Source organism: Carassius gibelio, chromosome A24 (assembly GCF_023724105.1).
Source record: "Carassius gibelio isolate Cgi1373 ecotype wild population from Czech Republic chromosome A24, carGib1.2-hapl.c, whole genome shotgun sequence".
Lineage (NCBI taxonomy): Eukaryota > Metazoa > Chordata > Actinopteri > Cypriniformes > Cyprinidae > Carassius > Carassius gibelio.
This window is the reverse complement of record NC_068394.1, coordinates 16,382,524-16,401,886: the sequence shown is the minus strand read 5'-3', so window position 1 is coordinate 16,401,886 and position 19,363 is coordinate 16,382,524. Positions and strand designations below refer to the sequence as shown.

Below are 19,363 nucleotides of genomic sequence, written 5' to 3'. Positions count from 1 at the left end.
TTAAAATAGAATGAAGAACCCATTTGAATATAAAAATGCATATATAGTTATTATTTATTGGTTTTATATGTTATATAGTTTTATATATATTTATATATTCCAAAAAAGTTGGGACACTACAAATTGTGAGTAAAAAAATAATGGAATAATTTACAAATATCATAAACTTATATTTTATTCATGATAGAATATAGATAACATATCAAATGTTGAATATGAGACATTTTGAAATGTCATGACAAATATTGGCTCATTTTGGATTTCATGAGAGCTACACATTCCAAAAATGTTGGGACAAGTAACAATAAGAGCCGGAAAAGTTGAATGTACCTATAAAGAACAGCTGGAGGACAAATTTGCAATGCATTAGGTCAATTGAGAACATGATTTGGTATAAAAGAGCCTCTCAGAGTAGCAGTGTCTCTCAGAAGTCAAGATGGGCAGAGGATCACCAATTCCCCCAATGCTGCGGCGAAAAATAGTGAAGCAATATCAGAAAGGAGTTTCTCAGAGAAAAATAGCAGAGTTTGAAGTTATCATCATCTACAGTGCATAATATCATCCAAAGATTAAAAGAATCTGGAACAATGTCTGTGTGTAAGTGTCAAGGCCAGAAAACCATACTGGATGCCCGTGATCTTCGGGCCTTAGACGGCACTGCATCACATACAGGAATGATAGTGTAATGGAAATCACAACATGGGCTCAGAAATACTTCCAGAAAACATTATCGTGAACACAATCCACCATGCCATTCGCTTTTGCCGGCTAAAAGGTCTATACGTCAAAAAAGAAGCCATATCTAGACATGATCCAGAAGCGCATGTGTTTCTTTGGGCCAAGGCTCATTTAAAATGGACTGTGGCTAAGTGGAAAACTGTGGTCTTCTTCTGTGGTCAGAAGAATCAAAATTTGTAGTTCTTTTTGGGAAAATTGGACACCGTGTAATCCGAACTAAAGAGGACAAGGACAACCCAAGTTGTTATCCGCGCTCAGTTCAGAAGCATTTCTGATGGTATGGGGTTGCATGAGTGTGTGTGGCATGGGCAGCTTACACATCTGGAAAGATGAGCACCATCAATGCGGAAAGGTATATCCAAGTTCTAGAACAACATATGCTCCCATCCAGACATCGTCTCTTTCAGGGAAGACCTTGCATTTTCCAACATAACAATGCCAGACCACATACTGCATCAATTATAACATCATGGCTGCGTAGAAGAAGGATCCGGCTACTGAAATGACCAGCCTGCAGTCCAGATCTTTCACCCATAGAAAACATTTGGTGCATCATAAAGAGGAAGATGTGACAAAGAAGACCTAAGACACTTTGCAACTAGAAGCCTGTATTAGACAAGAATGGGGCAACATTCCTATTCCTAAACTTGAGCAACTTGTCTCCTCAGTCCCCAGACGTTTGCAGACTGTTATAAAAAGAAGAGGGGATGCCACACAGTGGTAAATATGGCCTCGTCCCAACTTTTTTGAGATGTTTTGATACCATGAAATTTTAAATCAACTTATTTTTCCCTGAAAATTATACTTTTTCTCAGTTTAAACATTTTATATATCATCTATACACACACACACACACACACACACACACACACACATGTATATTGATATAATATTTTAGTAGTATATAATCTGACACACACATATATGTATAAACTAACATACCTAGCTATTACTTTTAGCAGTGCTAAAATGAAAATCTCTCAATCGTTCAGCTTGACAGCAAAACAAATGTTGATCAAGCATGACATAAATCCTGATGAAGCATTTTTGATGTGATGCTTCCAAAATATAAATACACAACCACGAGGGCCTCAGAAAGCTAGTCTCGTCATTGCAGCCGATGCTGATGCTCTCAAATGTGATACTACTACAGGTGGCGTCACATATCCCATAATCAAACCTCACAATAACCCACCAGCCAGCAGAACATATACATATATCAGCACTGTATCACACCACAGAGAGTGTAAATCAGAGAGTGCTTTGAAGAGCTCAGTCGAGCTAAATCCGGCAGTTCTCCATCAGGTCTCCTGTCCACAGCTGTCAGATATATTGACAGCCCTGTCAACTTTCCAAATTAATTCTGCTTGTTTACACCTGACAGCGTTACGTGCCGATAAATGCAGATTTGTGTTGGATTATAGTGGCCATCTGGTTAGATTTGTTATTGATGTCAGACAAACAACTCCACGGTGAAAGAGAGTAAAGGAGCGAGAGTGTGACTTTTACTCTCTTAGTTCTTAGTCTAAAATTAAATTAACAGAAAAAATTTATTTATAGTTTTTTTTAGTTTTTTATACGTTTTTATTACCTGTTTAGCTCAATTGCACATCTTTAAAAATACAGTATATATTGTATTTTATAATGTGCAAATTTTCCTCTTTATTTATTAGTATTTTTTTTCTTCATAATTTGCATACGGTTAACTTAAAATATCTTTGCTATCCATAATATTATCTTTTTTTTTTTTTTTTTTCTCTCTTCAAAGATCAAGCACTGTGTACAAGCCAAAACAGTCTAAAACAGATCTAAACAAATCTTTGGGTATATTCTGATGTGAGACGACAATAGCAGATTGTTTTTATGGATCGTGGACTCGTATTTTAAACACACAGCTTTTCGATTTACAAGACATTTATAGAAGGACTTGGGTGCTGTGAAATACTTGTGGATTACTGTATGTTTTAATCCGCTGTTTGGACTCTCATTCTGACGGCACCCATTCACTGCAGAGGATCCATTGGTGAGCAAGTGATGTAATGCTACATTTGAATAAATAGCAGCCTGAATAAACAATTTCTGTCATGTCATCAATGCACACAATTGAACTGAAAGAGACCAAGAGCATTTCTTTACTCAACATTTGCATTGCCTCCTTGTCCTCTCAATACTGAAAGCTCCCAGTGATATTTTAATTCTTTAAATATACTGCTGCACAGTTGGAAAAGATCACGATTTGAATGTCAGGTGCTACAAATCATCAGAAATCTTTATTGCTGGACAGCTTCCATGCAATACCTTGACATTTCTGAGGGATATAGACATCTATCATATAATGGACGAATAAAGTTCAATGTGAATGTGGCATTTGGCCCTTTTTAACATTCAGAAGACTATTTCACTGCACATATTCTTATAAAAATGTAACTTGCCTCTTCTTTAACAGTCTCAGTTAAAACATTAAGATTGTATTTGTTATGAGGCCAACACATCCTTGAAAAACTTCGACAAACATGTTTCCATTAACATTTTTGGAAACAGAATAAATGATAGACACACCTGAATCTTTCAAACTATCTCAAGCAGAGGATGTGTGTATCACAAATATATTTAATTAAAACACGCTGCTGTATCTCAGCTTACTGTACATGACTTCCCACCTTTGGATTTTACATTTCAGTCATTTTTCAGTAAAGGCTTCCATACAAACAATAAATACTGCAACAAATAGCATGTAGAATTTACCTACTGTCAGCAGATATAGCTTTGAATTACAGCACAAATAAATTATGTGCTGATGAATACATTGGGATGTTCAAAAGTGTATTGGGTTATGCAATGATTTTGCTCTTTTGGTTTCATTCGTTGCCTTCGCTCACATGGCAATATAGAGCAAAATAATTTTAGTAGCGCTCGCTAAGGCAAACATCACTATAGAAGTTTAGAAGTTTGCAAATCAAAAGTATTAAGAAATTTACTGGATGATTAATGGACTAGTCAACATCCTGACCCAACCCTTATAACTGAAAGTCAACTGAAAACCACACACAGCACCCTAGCATGTGTTTAAATGTTAAGAAATTGCATTGTCCTGTCCCAAGCTACATTATTACATTTGTAGGAACATGCATTAATTACACCTTCAGAAAGGTAACAGGGTTGATGGTAAAATAGTAGACCGTTTTACAATTTATGCAATGCCTTGTGTTCAAGGTTGTGAAACTATAAAGTACTTTCTAGAAAGAGAATTTAGCGCTTATTGCTTATTCATGTTTAAATGATCAGTTATTTACTATACAAAATGATGGCAACAGAACAGATTGACAATAACAGAATTGCCATTTTGCTGCTTAATTTGTAAGGTGTGAAAATATTAAGTACTTTTTGAAAAGGGAATTTAATGCTGACATTTTCATTCAGTTCACTTTTATATTATCTGTTGTTTATTTGACAAAAAACAGGGTAACAGGGTGGACCGTTTAAATGGACATTACAAATGTTATTATCAAGGTGTGAAACTATTAAGTCCTTTTTGGAAAATAGAATTTAATGATTATATTTGAACGTTCACTGTTATGTTATCAGCTGTTTACTGTTTACTTTAAAAAATGATGGTAACAGGGTCAATGGTAACAGTGTGGACAGTTTTACCATTTAAACTGACTTGCAAACCTTGTTCTCACAAAATTAAGGTAACAGTTGACTAATTAGACATCCCCCCACTGAGAATCATAAAAAACAAAACAAGATGACTTAGACTTGTCCTTGAGAACTTCACTTCCTGAAAATAAATAAATAATTAAATAAAAATTGATGATGCCATTATGAGAAATCCATGATGATATGATTGATTTATCTTAAATTATTATATCTGCTATTTATGCTAAGGGGAAAAAATGCACCCGCACGATAAAAATTAGAGGGCGGCGTGTTTAGGAAACACACAGTTGGATTCTTGGATATGCCCTGTTTTGCAAAATGAGAAACCACTCAAATTTATGTGAGTCACATATAAAAATCGAGTCATTTTTGAAGGAAAGCCCTGCTGTGTTAGTGTCATAAGTAAAACAGCGAGCACAAAGGAAAAGCATTAGGTTTCAGATGGCTCTTTGAGGGCACGTCTGATGCCAGAATCTTCCTCACCACACTGAAGAAGAGCATGATGGGAGACATGCTGCCAATCTCATCATATTACCAGCTCTCAAAACAGCCAGAGTCAGCAGTTCCACAGAAAAAAGAAGAGAGAAATTGATTAGGAAAATATTGTGAATGTGACATTTCTGACGGACAGCGATGGTTGGAGGCTAGATGAGCTGTGATTGGCTGTCCTCTCACTGTAATTAGTGATTTGAAGTTGGTGAACAGGTTAAAGTATTGATGTCTCTCTTGCCCTTTCACTTTCCCTCTCTCTCTCTCTCTCTCTCTCTCTCTTTCACTCTGGTTGTAGAAAGTATGAAGCAGAGCTCACAGACATTGACGCAACTGCAGCAAAATGATCATAAAGAGGAAATTAGCTGCAGGACACACACACACAATACATTACGGCTACTTAGAAAAGTACTTCTGCAGCTACGATACACGTATACTGTGAAAAAACACAAACTATTCTAGAAATTATTCAACTAAAATATTTGGTTTCGAAGAAACATGTGCACAAACATAGATCTGGACTGAATCGAATTAGAAAAAGAGGAAAAACAAACACCAATCTCTTTCAATTTCTAACTGCCCTATGGGCTATTACACCCCTGCAGCACCTCATGATGTCATCTTGTCTACGGATGTCATCAGGAGAAGGGGAGGGAAAAGGTTGCTATTTAAAAAAGATTAAGAACAGGGACAGAGATTAATGTTTGCGGCTCTTTTTACGCACTGCAGGTCCTCGTTGTATCATTTAACACACACACATACAGTACAGTCTTTTCCAGTAGAGGGGACTTGGGACAGTCAGACCGCTGTGCCCGCAGGTGAACTTCTCATCCTCTTTAAACATTAATTATTGATGTCACAGGGCGAGGAAACAGGAAAAGGGCAATCAGAGCACAGCCTCTGCAGTCCACAAAAGCAGACCTGCTCAGGAATAGTTGTGTCATATCAACTGCATTCAGGGAAAATCAAGTGGATCATTCTGTGGTTTGTGAATGGATACTGGAAGAGAGAGATAATGAGTTTGAAGAGCCTGACAAACACGGGCCAACGTGAAATGGAGCCTAATACTGGAGAGTTCAAAACTGTGCCATTAGGCATCGTTGACCTCTGCTCCTCCGTCAATAGATGAACGCCGCACTGCCAACAACCCCGCGCAATAACATTAGTGTGCTCTCCTGCGAAAGCCATTAGCTCTCAGAATGATGGCAAAGACTGACAAATACAAATGAACAAAATGAATGACAGAACACAGCAACTTCCTAAAATCTTCATGTTGTATTAACAGCTGCAATAAAATAAAAAAATGAATACAATAAATCAGCATCCATTCTGTGATGAGGAATAGACTTTTGGACACATTCAATAATGTAATTAAATCTAACTCTACTGTATGTTGGCATTTTAACTCATAATTTAACTCATTTTCTGAATTGATAATTTAGGAAAAAGCATTTTTTAAATAAATAAATCAACATTGTTTTAAAGCTTTTTTTAAAAATATCTTTTACTGAAATAAAGTAAAAGTCGTTTATTTATTTATTTATTTATTTATTTATTTATTTATTTATTTATTTATCTTTTAATAGTACATTTCACAGTAAATAAAATATTTTTATATATTTTTCATATTTGGTGTTGTGCTACTGGCATGCTTATCTAGTGATGGGTTCAGGTTCTGCATCTGACACTATGGACTTCTTACTTTGGATGTGTGAACTTGTCCTCCACTGTGACCTTATCCACTAGGTCTTGCGCACCAGGTCATAGAAGTCATTTTCTGTGTAACCTTTGGCCGGCAGCCAAGAAATGTCACTGAAGAGCGGTGGGTACTTACTGAGAGGCTACGAAAAAAAAGAGAAGAAGAAATCCATTTGTACACAAGACATCAATGCAAGTAAAAATGGATGTATATATATATATATATATATATATATATATATATATATATATATGTGTGTGTGTGTGTGTTTTATGATGCTTATTCAAATACCTCACTATGTCAAGCACTCAGCACACACACTCAAAACACACCAAAACACACACACATACACACACACAGGAGGATGTTGGTGTGAGCAAGGTGTCTCTTCAGCCGGAGGTTAAATCTACAGTCACACCCTGAGGCCATCATACCTACAAGGGCTGGTATCCTCACAACAGCAGGCATCTCCTGGCCTTCAGAAAACCTTGAACACTCATGAAATACTGGTGCAGCAGAAGCAACAGAAAAGCTGTGTGGTAAAACATGATCAGCTACCTCAAACCAACCTCCTTTTAGAACGTAGAATATATAGAGTATAAAAACCATATAATTGAATATTTGAATAGAGTAAAGGCCATTTGGTTAACAGTCTATTCAGCAGTCTATTTGGTTAGTGGTAGTAGTATGCTAATTTAATAAAAAAAAAAAAAAAAATTTAAAGTTTAATTTCACAATCTATAGTATTATATATTGTATTAGATATATAACGCAATTTAAAAAAGACACTAATTAATGTATTTTTTAAGCCAATAGAATAGCTTTGGGGTGCTCATGACACAGCAATTTCATATACCGCATAAATCCACTCAATGCTGTGCGTCATATTGATTTTATCAGTTAAGGGGATTTTTTTTCCTCAGCTGAAAATGCATTTTCATCCAGGCTAAGGTTCTCCTGCCCTTAAAAAGCCACCAAGCTGATTTTCATTGTTCAGGCTGGTCTGGTTTGGTGGTTTTAGAAAGCTTTTAGAAACTTGTCAGCTGATCAGGGGTGTGTCTCTTCTAGAACAACAGTATGATGCATGGTTGGAGAAATTAACTAGCTAGTCATGACTGTGTCCTGAAACTGTAGTAATGCATATCATTAACTGTTGTTAATGTTGTCCACTGAAGATTAAAGAATCTATTGTGAATAATGAAAATTGCATATCCGTTTGCTGTTTAAATGGGACTTATTATGCTTTTTCACTTTTTACATTTTTGTCAGTGTGTATGTTTGGGCATAAAAAAAGATCTACAAAGTTACATCGGCGACACTTTAACTTACACTTGATTGTAAGATAGCACAACTAAACAGACTTACTTTGTGATAACTCTTTATCAATACAACATAATTCAGAAGTGGGGAATGAAGCACAAGATAATTGAGTGACTTACGAATACAACCCAAGAAATGTCTCGGTTACGTATGGAAAACCTTGTTCCCTGAAGGAGGGAACGGAGATGCCATGTCGGTGACATCGGCTTCGATAGACCAATCTACCAATACAGTGGGCCATCCTCTGCATAGAGACGCATTCCCCTTCTGTTGGCCTTCATAACAGACAAAGAGCTGGTCTGAGGTCCTGAAGCTTTATGTCCAGTCGATGTAGCATCTCAATGCTCGCACGGGACAGATGAAAGCCAGGGCTGGGTCTGCCTCCTCCAGGGGCAGCGCTTGCAGGTTCACAACTTGGTCTTTGAAGGGTGTAGTGGGAACCTTGGGCACCTAGCCGGGCCGGGGCATCAGGATTACCTGGGAGTCAGCCGGCCCAAACTCTAGGCACAAATTGTCGACCGAAAATGCATGCAGGTCTCCAACCCTCTTGATGGAGGCCAGTGCAAGCAGGAGTTTTCAATGAAAAAAACTTTAGCTCAACTGAATGCAAAGGCTCAAATGGGCCCTGTTGTAGTGATTTAAGCACTAGAGTCAGGTCCCGCATCTACAGGGGTCCTCTCAGCGAGAAGAACACCACTCGACGAAAAGGTTCCACTTCAAGGCATAAGCGTGTGTCGTAGACTGTGCTCTTGGCGAAGTGATGTTGTCCACTACCTCCTTGGATAGGTAACCTCGAACCTCCGTATCCCATACAGTTTCCAAAGGTCTGGATGCGGGTGCCAAACTTTTCCCCGTGCCTGAGTCAGTAGATCCTTCCTCACAGGAATCAGCCAAGGAGGGGCTGTTGCGAGGAGCACTAGTTCGGGGAACCAGGTCCGAGTGGGCCAATATGGCGCCACTAGCAAGACTTACTTCTCTTCCTCCCGGACTTTGCACAGTGTCTGTGCGAGAAGGATCACTGGGATAAACGCATATTTACATAGGCCCCATGGCCAGCTGTGTTCCAGTGGTGGGAAAGTGCAAAGAGTTCAAAATGTTTCATTGCAAACATTTTAACCAAATGCAATTTATGCAATATTACAATTACAATTTTGCTCTTCAACAGATCAGGAGTTCACTGATGTAGCTGTAGCTACTCCCTTCAAACATTGTGCGAGTGATCAAGATATCATGAACTGCAATCGCTAATTCAAAGGGATTTAATTACCCCATCCATGGATATCGGCGCCCTGATACGCGAAAACTATATATAATATTAGAATGTTTGTGGGAGCCCATACAAAAATTGTGGGAGCGGATGGGAGTATGCGGTAATGGTCAGAAATTTAGCAAGAGTGGGATCACGCAGCGGTGCAGTCAGTCAGTGAGTGTAACAGACAGTGGTGTCAAAAGTACTGGCATTCATTACTCAAGTAGAAGTATAGATACTAGGGTTTAAAAAGACTTTTGTAGAAGTTGAAGTATCAAATCAAGCTTTTTACTCAAGTAAAAGTGTAAAAGTACTGGTTTAAAAAACTACTTAAAGTATAAAAGTAAAAGTAATATAAGGGGAAACAAATGCCATTAAGAACAAAAGCTTAGGCCGCACCACAGGGGCCTATTGTGTACTACCCCACCACCTCAAAAAACATTTTTCTAAAGGCCATAGGCCATAATGACTATAATGTTATATTAAAATGTTCATGTTGAAAAATTTGGGATGCACTAGGCTTCCTGTTTCAGCCGCATATATGAAAATACAAAAATGGTGTGCACATCCCAAACATCCAATTAGGACACAGGTGCAAGACAACTGAATGATATAGACAAATAAAGAAGTGAAGTCTGAACGCTGAAAACTACTGCTCCAGAGGAATTTAATCGAGCAACGTTTCGACCTTCAGGTCTTCCTCAGCCGCATATATGCCCATTTAAAATGAACGCACTTTAGTACAATGCAAATACATTAAAGGACTAGAGATATGATGACTAGTTGCCAATAAGTATTGTTATGGTGCAAAAAGTCAAACTTCAGAGGCTTCTCATCAATAACTTTTAATGGAATGTTTATGTACATCCATGATTAGCTGCAGGAATCTGCGAGGGCAATGGACAAGAACATTGGTGCAGGCTTAGTAACAATTACACTTGTATGGATGTCTGTTTACAGTAAATATTATAGTGCTGTCAAAATGAATGATTAATCCAAGTGATTAATCAAAAACTAAAACTGAAAAAGAAGTCATAATCCTGATACCTTCTTGATTGATAGCTTCCTGTATTTGGTACATACGTCTGCTATGTCCAGTGTTCGGGGGGGGTAACGAGTTACAAAGTTGGTATAGCCTACTTATCACAACATTGTCAATCGCATCGTCAATCGAAAATGCTAATTTATTCAAACGTCTCGCTACCAAACTACCTACAGAAGCTTAATTTGTGGAGGACGAAGAAAAAGCACTTATTTGGTAATTGAGCCAGTGAGAAATAATAACTTTTAAGTAGGGTCCAGTGCCTTTTCAATACTTTTAAAACGGTACCGGCTCCTAAACGGTGCCTGAACCGATACTTTAAAAAAAAGAACCACAAAAAAACTATGGATAACTTTAAAGAACATTACAAATATTTTAAATAAATCCATAGCTTGTTGTGCAAGTTGTGCTTCCCTTAATCTAAGGCTAATAAATGTATTTCACAATCTGGGTCATTATTTAATACAAAACCACACATAATGTTTCTACTGTATCTCTGTCAATCACTCTGATATTTAGTTAAGATGAGTGCTGTCTGTCACTGTCTTAAATCAGTTCTGTGAATTACTGTATGGTCATTCTTTATAAAGTAGCAACAATGTCGTTTTTAAAATACAGTACTGTGCAAAAGTCTTATGGAAAAATTAGTATTTTCTCCCCAAAAAGGGTTTTAAGCCAGTTATTTATATCTTTTGCTGTAGTGTGTCAGTTGGAAATATCAGTTTGCCATTAATTTTAATAATAATCTAGTGCGATTTTGAATGCACAAGCAGTTTGACAACGGCAAAATTAATGTTAGGAAATGTAAACTGATATTTTATACTGACACACTACAGCAAAATATATGAATAACTGTCCGAACACCATTCTTTTAAGTGAAAATACTAACGTGTCTAAGACTTTTGCACAGTAGTGTATGTATAAAGTCCGTATGATTAAATTAAGTATATTTAAGTAAGTGTAATTAAAGTATGTGTTCGTTCATATGTGTTAAGGGCTAGATTTTCGCTGGAGGAAACGGCTGTGGTGTGATGAGCGAAAACTTTACAGATGAGAAACCGACTGCTGTATTTATGACAAAGAACTGCACAGATATGGATATTCTAACAATCTATCGATAAACAAACACCTTGTGTCCTCTGTTTGTTTAAGTGCGCATGCGCTGCTCCGTTCGCGGTCTTCGCCTCTGTGGATTGAAGAGCGCGCTGAAAGACGGAAGGAGACCGGTCTGACGCTGGTTTCATGTGAAATTTAAGCGTACTGACTCTGAGGCGATCGGATATCGGTTCCATACCCAACCCTACTTTTAAGAAATATATTTTTTGATAAAAGAACCCAAAACTGTCTATGTCCTGGCTGGACTGTGATGTGATTTGTGTCACATGATGCAGGTGCGATGGATCGCTTACAGACCAATAGGGTGTCGGAATGGTATATGTTTATACTTCTCATCCAACCACAATCAAATTCACTCCATCCGGATGGCGCGATTTATCTGGATAGGTTTTTTTTTTTTTTTTAATGATGACAAGCCGGAATGAAAACAAGCCGAAATGAAATAGCAGTAACGAAGCTATTTTTAAAATGTAAGGAGTAGAAAGTACAGATACTTGCCTGAAAATGTAAGGAGTAGAGAAAAAAGTCGGCTGAAAAATAATCACTCAAGTAAAGTATAGATACCCCAAATTTCTACTTAAGTACAGTAACGAAGTATTTGTACTTCGTTACTTGACACCTCTGGTAACAGATGATGTCAATCTTGCGGGTTTCCATAAATAAACTACAAAGAACCCCACTATTCAGACAAATATACATAATGAAAAGATGATACAAAATGTAATACCTTGGGGGTGGGGAGGGGGAGGGGGAGGGGGAGGGGAAAGGTTGCGGTTAGAATGCTTGGTTGATTGCATCAGACAAGACAACGATGAAGAATAAATTCCTTTATGTTTTGTAATACGTAAAGTCATTCATAAATAACTATTAAAATTGACAGAAATGCATGTTTACTGTACCTTTTGAATTTCTGATTTTTTAAAATAAACATAATGCATATTATTGTTGCACTTATCTGTACATAGTAAATGCAGTTAATTTTTCAGCGGGTGGAGGGTGTGCCCGCAGCATGAATCCATATTCAGAAAGGCACGTAAAACAAATAAAGTTTGCTAACGGTTGCCTGTTACATTACAGTACATAAAATTTTACTTACCACATAAACAGATTAAGTAGGAGAGATGACCGAGGATGATGGCAAATGATTTGTAATTTCTGAGCACCACTGACAAAACATCTTATCTTGTAAAATGTGTGGTAAGTACTGCTGCTGAATACAGAGTACGTGCGATCGTGAATCTCGAAAGCAGTTTCAATGCCAGGCATAATAGCGGCACCCCTATGCCCGCAATAGGCCTACAGTACAATTAATTACCCAGTGATATAACTGGGAAAGAAATATCTGATCATCTCTTCATCTTTACTACTAGTTACAGCATGAAATAAACAGGAATTGAACATAAGAAGGTGTTAAAAGAAACCGTATTGCTTACTGAAATTAATCATGTGTCATGCAATTACTCAGTGTTTCAACCGACAATATTAACCAACTGCAGAGCCGTAAAGCCATTCCATTAACCTCACTGAAATACATTCAGTGTACATAGTTTGATAGTTTCTGTATCTAGATGAAGAAGAAGAAGAAGAAGAAGAAAAAAAAAAGAAACTAGTGTGGAAATTGGAGTAACTTGCAAGGGACAACTTCTCACTTTGAGCACACGAATGCGTGTGTCGTTTATTTGCAAAAGCAAAAAACAGAATACTCGAACAATGGTGCTGACCGGCGTCTGACGTCATCACGCATTCCGAACATTTAAAGGGACCACAATCCCTGAACAGTTTTGCAAAACACAGTGTACAGAACTACAGTTAACAATGGTAAATTATGTCTGTCACATTCACTACACACGTCCCCCCTAGAATTCACCATATCAGAAAAACCCAACTGTCAATGGGGGGTGGGCGTATCAACCCGCCACAGTTTTAAGGCGGTCAATGGAGAGTCGCTCTGGTTTGCCAACCCTGTCCACCACAAAGTGTTTTTCCCCTGTCTCCAGAACCTGGAACGGGCCCTCATAGGGCGGGTGTAGCGGTCCTCTGTGGGCATCGTGGCAAATGAAAACATAGTTGGCTGTTTGAAGTCCAGCAGGGATGCGCGACTGAGGGAGGCTGTGACAGGAAGTAGGGTCAGGTGCAAAAAACCTTGCATTATCCCGTAGAGCAGACCGCTGGAGAGTGGCACACCAGGGAACCGTGGTGCTAGGGACAAATTCCCCTGGTACTCGCAGCGGCTGTCCATAAATAAGCTCAGTGGATGAGGACTGAAGGTCCTCCTTTGGTGCAGTCCTGATACCCAGCATCAGCCACGGGAGCTTGTCGACCCAGTTGCTCTCTTTGAGGCTGGCACGCAGGGCATCCTTCATTGATCTATGAAAACGCTCACAGAGTCCGTGAGCCTGCGGGTGATATGCAGTCATGCGGTGGAGTCTCACTCCAAGGCTCTGTGCGACAGCGTTCCAAAGCTCGGATGTGAACTGTGCACCTCGGTCAGAGGAAATGTCTGAAGGGGTGCCAAAACGGGCAATCCAGGTGCCAATAAATGCCTGTGCCATCTCGACAAATGCCACCGCTGTCAGTGGCAAAGCCTCAGGCCAGCGGGTGGTCCTGTCAACTGTGGTTAGCAAATATGTGAAACCTTGAGAGGAGGGCAGAGGACCAACCAGGTCCAAGTTTACATGGTCAAAACGCCTCTCAGGAACCGGGAATGTTTCTAACGGGGCTTTAGTGTGGGGGTGTACTTTGGCCCGTTGGCACTCAACACAGGTGTTAGCCCAGTCCCTAACATCCTTCTTGAGGCCGTGCAACACAAACTTTGCTGAAACAAGCCTCTGTGAAGCTTTCGCACCTGGGTAGGAGAGACCATGGATGGCATCAAAAAATTGACGCCTCCAACCCGAGGGAACGATAGGTCGAGGACTACCTGTGGAGATGTCACACAGGTTGTTGTGCCGGCATTGCCAAAAACCACGTCCTTGATCTGCAACCCTGTAGTCGAGGTTTTCAGATGTTGCACGTCTGGGTCTGTGGTCTGAATCGCGGCCATGCGGTTGTAATCCAAACCAAAATGGACTGCCCCTGCCAGAGCCCGTGATAGGCAATCCGCCATGTGGTAGCTCTTACCGGCAATGTGCTGTAAGTCTGTGGTGAACTCTGAAATGTAAGACAGATGCCGTTGCTGGCGGTCGGACCACGGCTCAGCCACCTTGGCCATGGCAAAAGTCAGCAGCTTGTGGTCCACAAAAGCAGTGAAGTGTCGGCCTTCCAGCAGGGAATGAAGGTGTCTAATGGCGAGATAGATACCCAGCAGCTCCCGGTCGAAAGTGCTGTACTTCCGCTCACAAAGGTGCAGCTGACGTCTAAAGAAAGCCAGCGGCTGCCAGGCCCCACCTACCCACTGCTTGTAAACCGCATCGACAGCATAATCAGAGGCGTCCGAGGTGATGGCAATGGGGGCTGTCGGAGAAGGATGTGCCAACATGGTGGCGTTCGCTATCTGCTTTAGTGGCATCAAAAGCCTTGACCCTGCTCTCAGTCCAGTCCACAGCGTGTTTGGGTTTACCTTTTAAGGCCTCATGCAAGGGCCCCATGATCTGAGCGGCTCGAGGGATGAAGCGGTGATAAAAATTCACCATGCCAAGGAACTCCTGCAGGGATTTGACAGTGAGTGGGCGTGGGAACTGTATGACTGCCTCCACCTTTGATGGGAGAGGAACTGCCCCATCCTTAGTGACTCTGTGTCCTAGGAAGTCGATGGTGGAGAGACCAAACTGGCACCTGGCAGGGTTGACAATTAGTCCATGGTGGCTAAGCCGCTCAAAAAGGGTTGCTCCAGGTGATAAGACTTGGACATACTTGCTACCAGGATATCATCCAAGTACACAAAAAGGAAAGGAAGGTCCGCAAAACAGAGTCCATGAGGTGCTGGAAAGATTGGGCGGCATTTTTAAGGCCGAACGGCATGCGCAGGAACTCAAACAGACCAAACGACGTGTTCAGCCTCTTCAGCTAGTCTGCGACATTCAGTGATTGTGGTGTTGGCTAATGCAGCTCTCACTTAGGAAGGCAGCTGACGCAAGAAAAGCTGGATGAAAAGAAAATCAGGTCTGTGTTCACCCAAAAAATCCAGCATACAGTCCATGAGCTCGGACGATTTGCTGTCACCCAGTCCTTGAAGTGAGAAAAGCCTGCTAGCTCTCTCAGTGTCTGACAGTTCAAACGTTTTCAACAGGTGGGCTTTAAGTGCCGTATACTTCTCATTTTCGGGAGGATTCGTAAGAAGGCTCACCACTCAGGATGCTGTTGAATTTCCGAGAGCAGACACAAAGTAGTAATATTTTGTCGTATCCACGGTGATCTCACGCAATGCGAACTGCGCTTCAGTCTAGGCGAACCATGCCGATGCTGACGATTCCCAGAATTCAGGGAGTTTGAGGGTAACAGCCATGATCATGATCACGTCGGGGTCACCAGTGTGGAAATTGCAAAAATTTGCAAGGGACAACTTCTCACTTTGAGCACACGAATGCGTGTGTCGTTTATTTGTAAAAGCAAAAAACAAAATACTCGAAACAATGGTGCTGACCGGCGTCTGACATCATCACGCATTCCGAATATTTAAAGGGACCACGATCCCTGAACAGTTAGGCCTATGCAAAAAACAGTGTACAGAACTACACTTAACAATGGTGAATTATGTCTGTCACATTCACGACACTAGCTTGATATCTAACTTGATATCTTTACAAGTTTTAATAAATATGTTGTAAAAACAAAGCTTTTATTACAGATTCTGTATGTTTCAATTTATATAAACAAATGAAAGTATTTATATAATCATTTTATAACAGTTATATCATAAAAACTTGAGTTATATATCAACTTTCCTTGTGTGCGAAGTAAATGCTTGTAAAATACTCAGTCTGTTGATTATTAAATACTTTAGATAAATTAGTTATATTAGTTTTTTTAGCTAGGATTTCGCTTTTGGGCTAACTAAAAACTTTAATTATGTAACAACTTGAAACTCTAATTGTAGGTTAATGATGCTTCAGGGAAAATAATATGCCCTTAAAATCTTATCATATCATATCATATCATATCATATCTTAGTCATATCTTATTGTGCTTGATGTGAATGTAAATTCAGTACAGAGATCATGTAAACATGCCATTAGTGTTTGTGAGGTTATTAAAGTGAGGACCTGCATTGTGCTTCTTGTTCGGGAGTATGTGTCTGTGTGTGTCTGTGTGTGTCTTTGTGTGTGTGTGCGTGTGTGTGTGTGTGTGTGTGTGTGTGTGTGTAGTCCATATGTGTGTTGTACAGCATGTCTTATTGTGTGCAGTGATTTGGTGATTTATAGTGTGCACTTGTGTGTATGTCATGGATGTTGCTCTCACAGGACAAGACAAAACACACAAGGGCGGATGAGAGCACTGACCCCTCGGTCATACCTCATTACCAGCGCAGAGAGAGAGACAGACAGAGAGACTGATAGAGCATCAGGCAAACTGACAAGCAAATCTCTCTCTCTCTCTCTCTCTCTCTCTGAGTAATGGACAGTGGGCAGAGAGGGAGATGGGCTGAGAAATGACCTACAGCCAGAGAGCACAGGTAATCACTCACACACACACATTCCCTGCAGGACGACCATCCAGCCTGCCTGCTTCTACACACACACACTCATCTATAGGAGGCCAAGTTCAGTGTCAAACCTTTAACAGACCAAGGTCCCTCAACAATATACTGTAGGCCATGTGAGACCAACAGGAGGTCACGTGCAGAGAAGATCACATACAGTCCTCATAACACATCTCCTATGGTCTGTGCAAAAGTTTAACTGCTAATTAACACTCATTCATGTGATTAATGTGCTACAGCAATAAAGAAAAAAAAATATGTAGATTGCCCGTGTCACACGGCACTGGCTCTGTGAGTCGGAGGAGGGGCTGCATGCTTGTCTGACCAATAGCAGATCTGGAGTGTTTGGGAAACCTGTTAGAAAACAAATAACAACTGTTTTTTTTTTTTTTTTTTTTTTTTTTTTTTTTTTTTTTTTTTTTGCTGAAACTACAGTACACTTCACCTTTAAGTGGATTTTTTTTCTGGATCAGAAAGTTTATCTGCTCTGCTGACCATTTTTGATAAAGATTCAATAACTCAGTCAGTACAAATACACTAAAAGTTTAGGGTGATTATGTTTTATGTATTTACATATTGTACACAATCAAATACTTTTTTTATTCAGCAAGCACACATTCATTTTGCTCAAATGTGACAGTAAAAACATTTAAAACATTACAAAAGATTTTCTGTTTTAAATAAACGCTGTACTTTTGAACTTTCTATTCTTTAAATACTCCAGAGAAATGAAATGCATCACAGTTTAAATACTTTTTTTATTTTATTTTTCTCAGCATCGATAATAATCAGAAATATTTATTGAGGAAAAACAATCAGCATATTAGAATGAATTCTGCATCATGTGGCACTATGGACTGGTGAACGGGACTGATAGATCGGTAGGGGTGTTGATGCTAATCCACCACGGGACTCCGGTAAGAAGTGCGACAGGAGACAGGGCACTGTTCAACTCTTTATCTGAAGTATTTTAGGGTTCACAGCAGATGGCACAACATTGCTCCAATTAGACTGGATATTGTACAAGTTATGGCCACAAAGTGTTAAATGTGGTCTTTCTGAAATAAACAGAATAAACAAACATCAGTTTACATCTGCTAAATGTAAATTACAGACGTGTAATGGAACTAACAACTTTCTACTGTCACATTATACATTAATCAACATTAACGGTAGTGAGCATACACATTTGAATCACGGTATATCTTAAATATAACAACATTATAAACAATGTAAAGTTCGATTACACAAGTTGAGTATTTAAACACAACAACGAATTTAACATAGCTGACCTATAATCAGGAATGATTAAATAAACTTACATTCAATCACGCACATTAACACCTGATGAAAATGGCGCAGCAATCGGCTATTGAAAATGAAAGTGAAACCGGAATAGCGGAACTCACATAAACTAGCGGCACACATTCATAATAATAGTCCTTCCACTATAAACACACATAGGGAATTTAGAACAGCCGCCCCCAGATTAGCATAGCTAATATGTCTAATGATAAATTCCCTAGTCGTTGGAGTCCGCTTCACCTCCGTCCGGAAGTGCCGGAAGTCTGACAAGTTTGGCCACAGGTCGTAGGTATAGGCGATCATTGACCTGTACTTGAGCTGACCTGACGTGTCCATCAGCACTGGGTATCAGTTTGACAACCCGACCAACTGGCCATTGGGCTCTGGGAAGCTGCGGGTCGATTATCATGACCACCGTGTTCTCAGCTAGATCTTGAGTTACCCGCTGCCATTTCTGGCGAGTCTGGAGACCCGGTAGGTAGTGTCGTGTGAAGTAAGACCAGAAATGATCGATGATAGTCTGGGAATGACGCCAGCGACGCTTGGACAAGGGCTCAGGGGTGTAGACCACCTGGGGAAGCGAGGCGTCTCGCCGCCCCATGAGAAGCATATTTGGGGTTATTGGATCCAAGTCTGCCACGTCGGATGAAACGTATCCCAAGGGCTTGCTGTTCATGATACCCTCTACTTCGATCAGTACAGTCTGTAGGACATCTTCAGGCACAGACTGACTCCCGATGACTACTCGCAGTGCAGACTTTACAGATCGGATCTCCCTTTCCCATGCGCCTCCGAAGTGGGGTGCGGCGGGAGGATTCATCCTAAAAGTGATCTGATAGCTAGCCAGCTGCTCCTGCAGTCTGGGCTCCATCTCCTTGAAAGCTTCTCTCAGTTCGGTCTCGGCTCCCCGGAAGTTAGTACCCTGATCTGATATGATCTCAGATGGGGTTCCTCTGCGTGCTATGAAGCGCCTTAATGCCAGTAAGAATGCATCAGTGTCGATGCTGCTGAGTAGGTCAAGGTGAATGCATCTGGTTGTCAGGCACTTGAAGATGACGCCCCATCGCTTCTCCGTCCTACGGCCAATCTTAACCATGAATGGCCCGA

At 40.1% G+C, this 19,363-nt stretch overlaps 1 pseudogene; it reads right to left on the bottom strand.

Annotated features, from left to right (window-relative positions):
- LOC127946116 (phenylalanine--tRNA ligase, mitochondrial-like) overlaps positions 1 to 19,363 on the bottom strand; it is a 140,625-nt pseudogene that overhangs the window by 53,311 nt on the left and 67,951 nt on the right.